Source organism: Silene latifolia, chromosome 1, assembly GCF_048544455.1.
Source record: "Silene latifolia isolate original U9 population chromosome 1, ASM4854445v1, whole genome shotgun sequence".
NCBI lineage: Eukaryota > Viridiplantae > Streptophyta > Magnoliopsida > Caryophyllales > Caryophyllaceae > Silene > Silene latifolia.
This window is the reverse complement of record NC_133526.1, coordinates 185,265,490-185,271,375: the sequence shown is the minus strand read 5'-3', so window position 1 is coordinate 185,271,375 and position 5,886 is coordinate 185,265,490. Positions and strand designations below refer to the sequence as shown.

Below are 5,886 nucleotides of genomic sequence, written 5' to 3'. Positions count from 1 at the left end.
TCTCCCAATTAAGCACAAGGTTAGACTCTTGACATTTACTCAAAACTTTCTCCAAATTCATCAAACAATTTTCAAAACTTTTCCCAACAACCGAGAAATCATCCATGAAAACTTCCATTTCTTGTTCAATGAAATCGGAGAAAATTGACATCATAGCTCTTTGAAAGGTAGAGGGAGCATTACATAGCCCAAACGGCATCCTCCTATATGCATAGGTGCCGAATGGGCAAGTAAAGGTGGTCTTCTCTTGGTCACTTGGATGGATAGGGATTTGGAAAAATCCCGAATAGCCATCCAAGAAGCAAAAATAATTGTGTTGAGCTAATCTTTCTAGCATTTGATCCATGAACGGTAAGGGAAAGTGATCCTTCCGGGTGGATTTGTTCAACTTCCTATAGTCCACGCACATCCTCCACCCGGTTACCGTTCTTGTAGGAATCAATTCATTCTTGTCATTTCGCACTACCGTCATGCCTCCTTTTTTGGGAACTACATGAACCGGGCTTACCCACCTACTATCCGAAATAGGATAAATAATGCCCGCGTCAAGTAGCTTAAGGACTTCTTTCCTTACAACCTCTTTCATGATGGGATTAAGCCTTCTTTGTGGCTCAATTGAGGATGCATCCTCATTTTCAAGAAGAATTTTATGAGTACACAAAGAGGGACTAATCCCTTTGAGGTCACCAATAGTGTACCCAAGGACACCCTTGAACTTCTTGAGCAAAGAAATGAGTTTTGAAGTTTGGGTGTCATCAAGTGCACTATTGATGATGACGGGAAAAGTGGAATTATCTCCTAGAAATTCATACTTCAAAGAAGAGGGAAGAGGTTTAAGTTCAACCGTAGGAGGAGGCGTGGAACTCTCCTCCTTCTTACCGACTTCCAACATTTCAAATTTGGGCGCTTGTTCATGAATAGGAGCCGAATCCAACATCCATACATATGCAAGAGTCTCAACATCTTTGTCATCGACTTCATACCCACCAACAAGACAAGTCTCCAAAGGATCCATGGAGGAAGCTTTTGGGTCATGCTTCTCCATGGGATTCTCAAGAATGTCAACAATGCAACAAGTGTCACCTAGAGAAGGAGCTTCCATGGACTTGTGGAGTTCAAATTCCACTCTATCTTCACCCACTTGCAACGACAACTTGCCACTCTTTACATCGATCATAGCTCCACCGGTAGCAAGACAAGGTCGGCCTAAAATAATAGGCACATTGTAATCCTCCGGCATATCCATAACAAAGAAATCACATGGTATGACAAGCTTCCCAACTACCAAGGGTACATCTTCAATTACACCAATGGGAAATTTGACCGACCGATCGGCAAGTTGAAGTGAAACTCTAGTTGGCTTCAAATCTCCCAAATCAAGCCTCTTGAATATTGAAAGTGGCATGAGGCTCACACTAGCCCCCAAATCACACAAAGCTCTTTTAATAGCCACCCCTTGGATAGAACAAGGGATAGAGAAACTCCCCGGATCTTCTAGCTTGTTAGGAAGCTTGTTGGTGTGAGTGAGTATAGCACTACATTCCTTGGAGAGGTTGATGGTTTGCACCTCTCCATTCTTCTTCTTCAAGGTGACAAGTTCTTTAAGAAATTTGCCATAAGATGGAATTTCGGTAATCATATCAAGGAAAGGAATAGTCACATTCATTCCCTTCAAGATCTCAACAAACTTCTCATACTTCTTTTCAATTCTAGGCCTTGCAAGCCTTTGTGGAAAGGGTATCGGTGCTACATACTCCCTTGGTGGTGGAGTACATTCTTTGGCCTTAGTTGCAATAGGCTCATCTTGCTTTGGAGGATCAACCATCTCCACCTCCTTAGACTTCTCCACCACAATTTCATCATCTCTCACAATTTCAACCGGGTGCTCTTTCACAACTTCATTAGTCACCCTCTTTCTCTTCCACTTAGGAGATTTCTCAACCTCCTCCAATTGCTTCCCACTCCTCAAAAATACCGCGTTCATCTCCCTTGGGTTAACCTTATTACCCGGAAACTTCCCCGGATTTTGAGCCAATTGACTCAATTGTTGAGAAATTTGGGCCACATGAGTTTCCGTAGCCTTTTGTGATGCCCGTATTTCATCATTCACCCGGCTTTGTGAGGCAATGTGGTTATCAAGCTTTGAGTCGGATTTTTGATTTGCAATAACCAATTGTTCAAAAGCTTGTTCCCAAGATGGTTTTTGAGGGGTTTGGAAGTTTTGGTTTTGTGGTTGGAAATTTTGGGTTTGTTGTTGATTGAAATTTTGCCCCTTGAAACCTCCAAATGGTTGTTGGTTTTGGGTGATGAATTGTTTTCCTTGGAAACCGGGTGGAATTTGTCTTTGGAATTGAGAGTTTTGATTGAACCTTGGTTGTTGTTGAGGTTGGGAAGTTGTGGGATTTTGAATGTTTTGTGAAGCATAAGATAAGAAAGGGTGAGTTCTTTTTCCATTGACAAATTGGTTGTTGTTATTATTGTTGAACCCTTGTCTTGCACTAGTTGACTCCCAAATCCCATTTACTTGCTCATAACATTCCTCACCTAGGGGTGCAATCAAGGGACACCCAATGGGAGTATGCCCTTGTTCACCACACAACTCACAAGATAAGACTTGCCTCATATCGGAGCCTTTAGGTTTTGAATTTAGCAAAGCAACTTGTTGGGTGAGTTCATCTAGCATACCCTTTACCTCCACATTCAAAACCGAATTAGAATCCTTGCTCTTGCCCTTCCTCATTTGCCTATCACTTCCCCATTCCATAGTTCTTGAGGCCATCTCCTCAATTAGTTCCTTTGCCGCTTTATGCCCCAAAATGTCTAAGGCACCTTTCCCCGATCCCGCATCCAATGAAAGCCTAAGGTCTTGAGTCAACCCTTTGTAGAAATTGTTCACTAGCTCGGCTTCGGAGATGCCATGGTGTGGGCATAACCGTTGGAGCTTCTTGTACCGTTCCCATGCCTCATATAAGGTCTCATCCTCTTCTTGAGTAAAGCTTTGTAATTCACTCTTGACTTTGGCCGTTCTTGAGGGTGGGAAATATTTGTTCAAAAATGCCGAAGCCAACTCATCCCATGTCTTGAAGGAATCCGGGTCACAATTCTTCAACCAATCCTTGGCCGAACCCCTAAGAGAACGGGGGAACAACCTAAGGCGAACCGCGTCATCGGAAACCCCATTTGATTTGTACATATCACAATTTTCAAGGAAATCATTTAGATGATCATTTGGGTTCTCCAAGGGACCTCCTCCAAATTGGTTGTCTTGAACAAGGTTGAGCAAGGCATTTTTAATCTCAAAGTTGTTAGCTTGAATTCGTGGCCTTTGGATGCTTGGATTGACTATGTGCTTAGGAGCCATAGTGTCTCTTATCGGAACCGGATCACCCATGGTGTTAGGCTCTTCTTCTAGAACCCCAAAAGGATTTTCAAACACTTCGGTAGCTTGTTGGTGATTAACTTCTTCAATCGGTGGAATATCAAGTAAACCCCTTCTTCTTAGAGAATTAAATCTTCTTGCCGTAGCTTCGATTTCAAGATCAATAGGATATATCGGTTGACCTCGTCTTCGTCGCCTACTCATGCAAAAGACCTAAGCACTTGAAAGAAAGGATTAGTAACAAAGGACTTAGTCTAAACTAGAACAAAAACGATTAATATCAAGCCGTACTCCCCGGCAACGGCGCCAAAAACTTGATGGTCTCAAGTCAAACCTCGCAAGTGCACGATTTTATCGTTGTACACTTAAAAGGGTCGATCCCACAAGGAGTAGGTGGAGTACTAACCGTTCTAATTCACCGGTTTAGCTAAGTCGATAAATAATAAAGAGGGTAGTAACAAACTAGCACTAAACTATCAAATTTGAAGACTAAAGACAAGGTAAGATAAAAGCAAGCTAAAAGTAAAGGACAAATCAAATAAGAGAAAGACTAGAACTCGGTCCGACCATAAACATGAGTAATTCCACATACTAATCGTCTCGGCTAATCAAAGGGGTAGAAAGGAAAGGGGGAGATGGCTCTAATTCGCCTAGAACCTCCCTTCCGGTCTCGCACTAGGACACTAGCTACTCCGGCTAACCCCCCTCCCGGGTTCGAAAGCCGGTCTCCCTAACTCAAAACCCAACAACCCCAAGAACATGCATTTTCCCAAGGAGGTCAAGTAAATGGTCAAGGTCATTAAGCCCTCATCATATTCCGGGTCATCCCACTCCCCCTTCCGGAGGTCGATTTCAAACACTAGCCTAGGGGCACCCTCCCTCGGTTCTCCCTTCCGGTCTCAACCTTAGTTGGTGACAAGGGTCGGTCCCCAAATACTCGACTAACAACCTAACCAACTCCCGTTGGTGTGGCAAGGGTCAAAAGCCGACACTACCTGGAAACCAAACCTTAAGCATGAAAATTCCCCAAGACTACCCTAACCAATTTTCCCCACAAATTAGCCTAATAATGATTAGTTAGTGAAATTACCCATATTGGGTCAAACCGAGTCCTAGAAGGAGACTACTCACTACTCATGGTTCTAATTGCAAAATAAACAATAAAGATGGAAACTTTGGTCACAAACATGGTGAGGAGATAAATCTTACTACTAAGCATGCAACAAATCAACAATAATTAGGAGGAAAAGTGATATTAATCTAATAACAAGGTTTATTAAACTAAAAGACACAATCTTTAACCAAATCCACTCAAAGATTAAGTCTTTGAGGACAACTAACCAAGGATGAGCAAAAGTAAGAGAATCAAAGCAAAGATGAACAATGATGAAAACAAGAACAACAAACAAACAACAACAACAATTTTAACATAAACAATCAAATAAACTTGAAGGAAGAACAAAATGTAAACAAATGGAAATAAGGAAAGAAATAATACCAATCAAGAAGCAAGAAAGGAAGAATGATAGAATAAATAAGTATAAACTTTCAATCTTCTTCTTACAACCCAAATTCAATCACAAATTGATTGAATTACTACTCTAATTAAGGAATGATTAGCAAAAGGATTAGCAAGGTATTAAACTTGAAAGGGAAATATTCTTAGATCTAGGGTTATGTGTACAAAAGGGTTTAAGAGGGGGTATTTATAGGCTTGTACAAGATTAGGAAGAAAAGAGGAAGAAAGGCCCAAAATCCCGTCTGCTGCGTTTTGCCGGTGGGCCGGCAGCCGGTGGTCCTACCGGCAAAACCGTGCAAGGATTTAAAAATAGCTGGCATTCGTGTTTTGCCGGTGGGCCGGTTGCCGGCCTGCCGGCAAAACACCTTCTTCAGGACTTCTTCTTATAACTTGATGCGTGAAATGCCGGTTGACCGGCTGCCGGTGCTCCTACCGGCAGCGAGGCCAAGCTTGTTTTTCACCAAAATCTTAAATTAATTCCACCTGCTGTGCTTTACCGGTGGGCCGGTTGCCGGCCTGCCGGCAAAGCACAGTCCTCAACTTTTCTTCAAAATCCTAAGTCATTCTCTGGGGTGTGTTTTGCCGGTGGCCAGACCGGCTGCCGGTCTGCCGGCAAAACACACTCTTCAGCATTTCTTCACCTCTTCTTCATGTAAAGGCAATGGGGTGCCTTTCTTGCCCCGAATTCTCCATACTTGGGTCGTTTCCTACAAAAGGATGCACAAGGTAACAAGTACGGGCATTGGGTACAAAACGCAAGGAAAAACACCCTAAACCGACTCGATATGAGTCGGTTTGCATAAAAGAAAGAGGGAATTAGAAGTAAATTAATCGTATATCAGCATCCTACTGGAGAGTCAAGTCCGTGAGGCGGAATGGACCCGCTGAAGGTACGAACAACTCACTCTTCTAGACGAACGGCGACTCAACGCCTTACACAACGTCCAGCTATACCAACGACGTATACAACTAGTATTCAACAAGAAGG

General features: G+C 42.7%; 1 non-coding gene across 1 annotated transcript; it reads left to right on the top strand.

Moving 5' to 3' along the window:
* Positions 1-2,912: 2,912 nt before the first annotated feature.
* On the top strand, positions 2,913-3,019 carry LOC141619585 (small nucleolar RNA R71). The gene has a single exon (XR_012531746.1). It is a non-coding gene; the product is annotated as a small nucleolar RNA R71 (small nucleolar RNA).
* Positions 3,020-5,886: the final 2,867 nt, after the last annotated feature.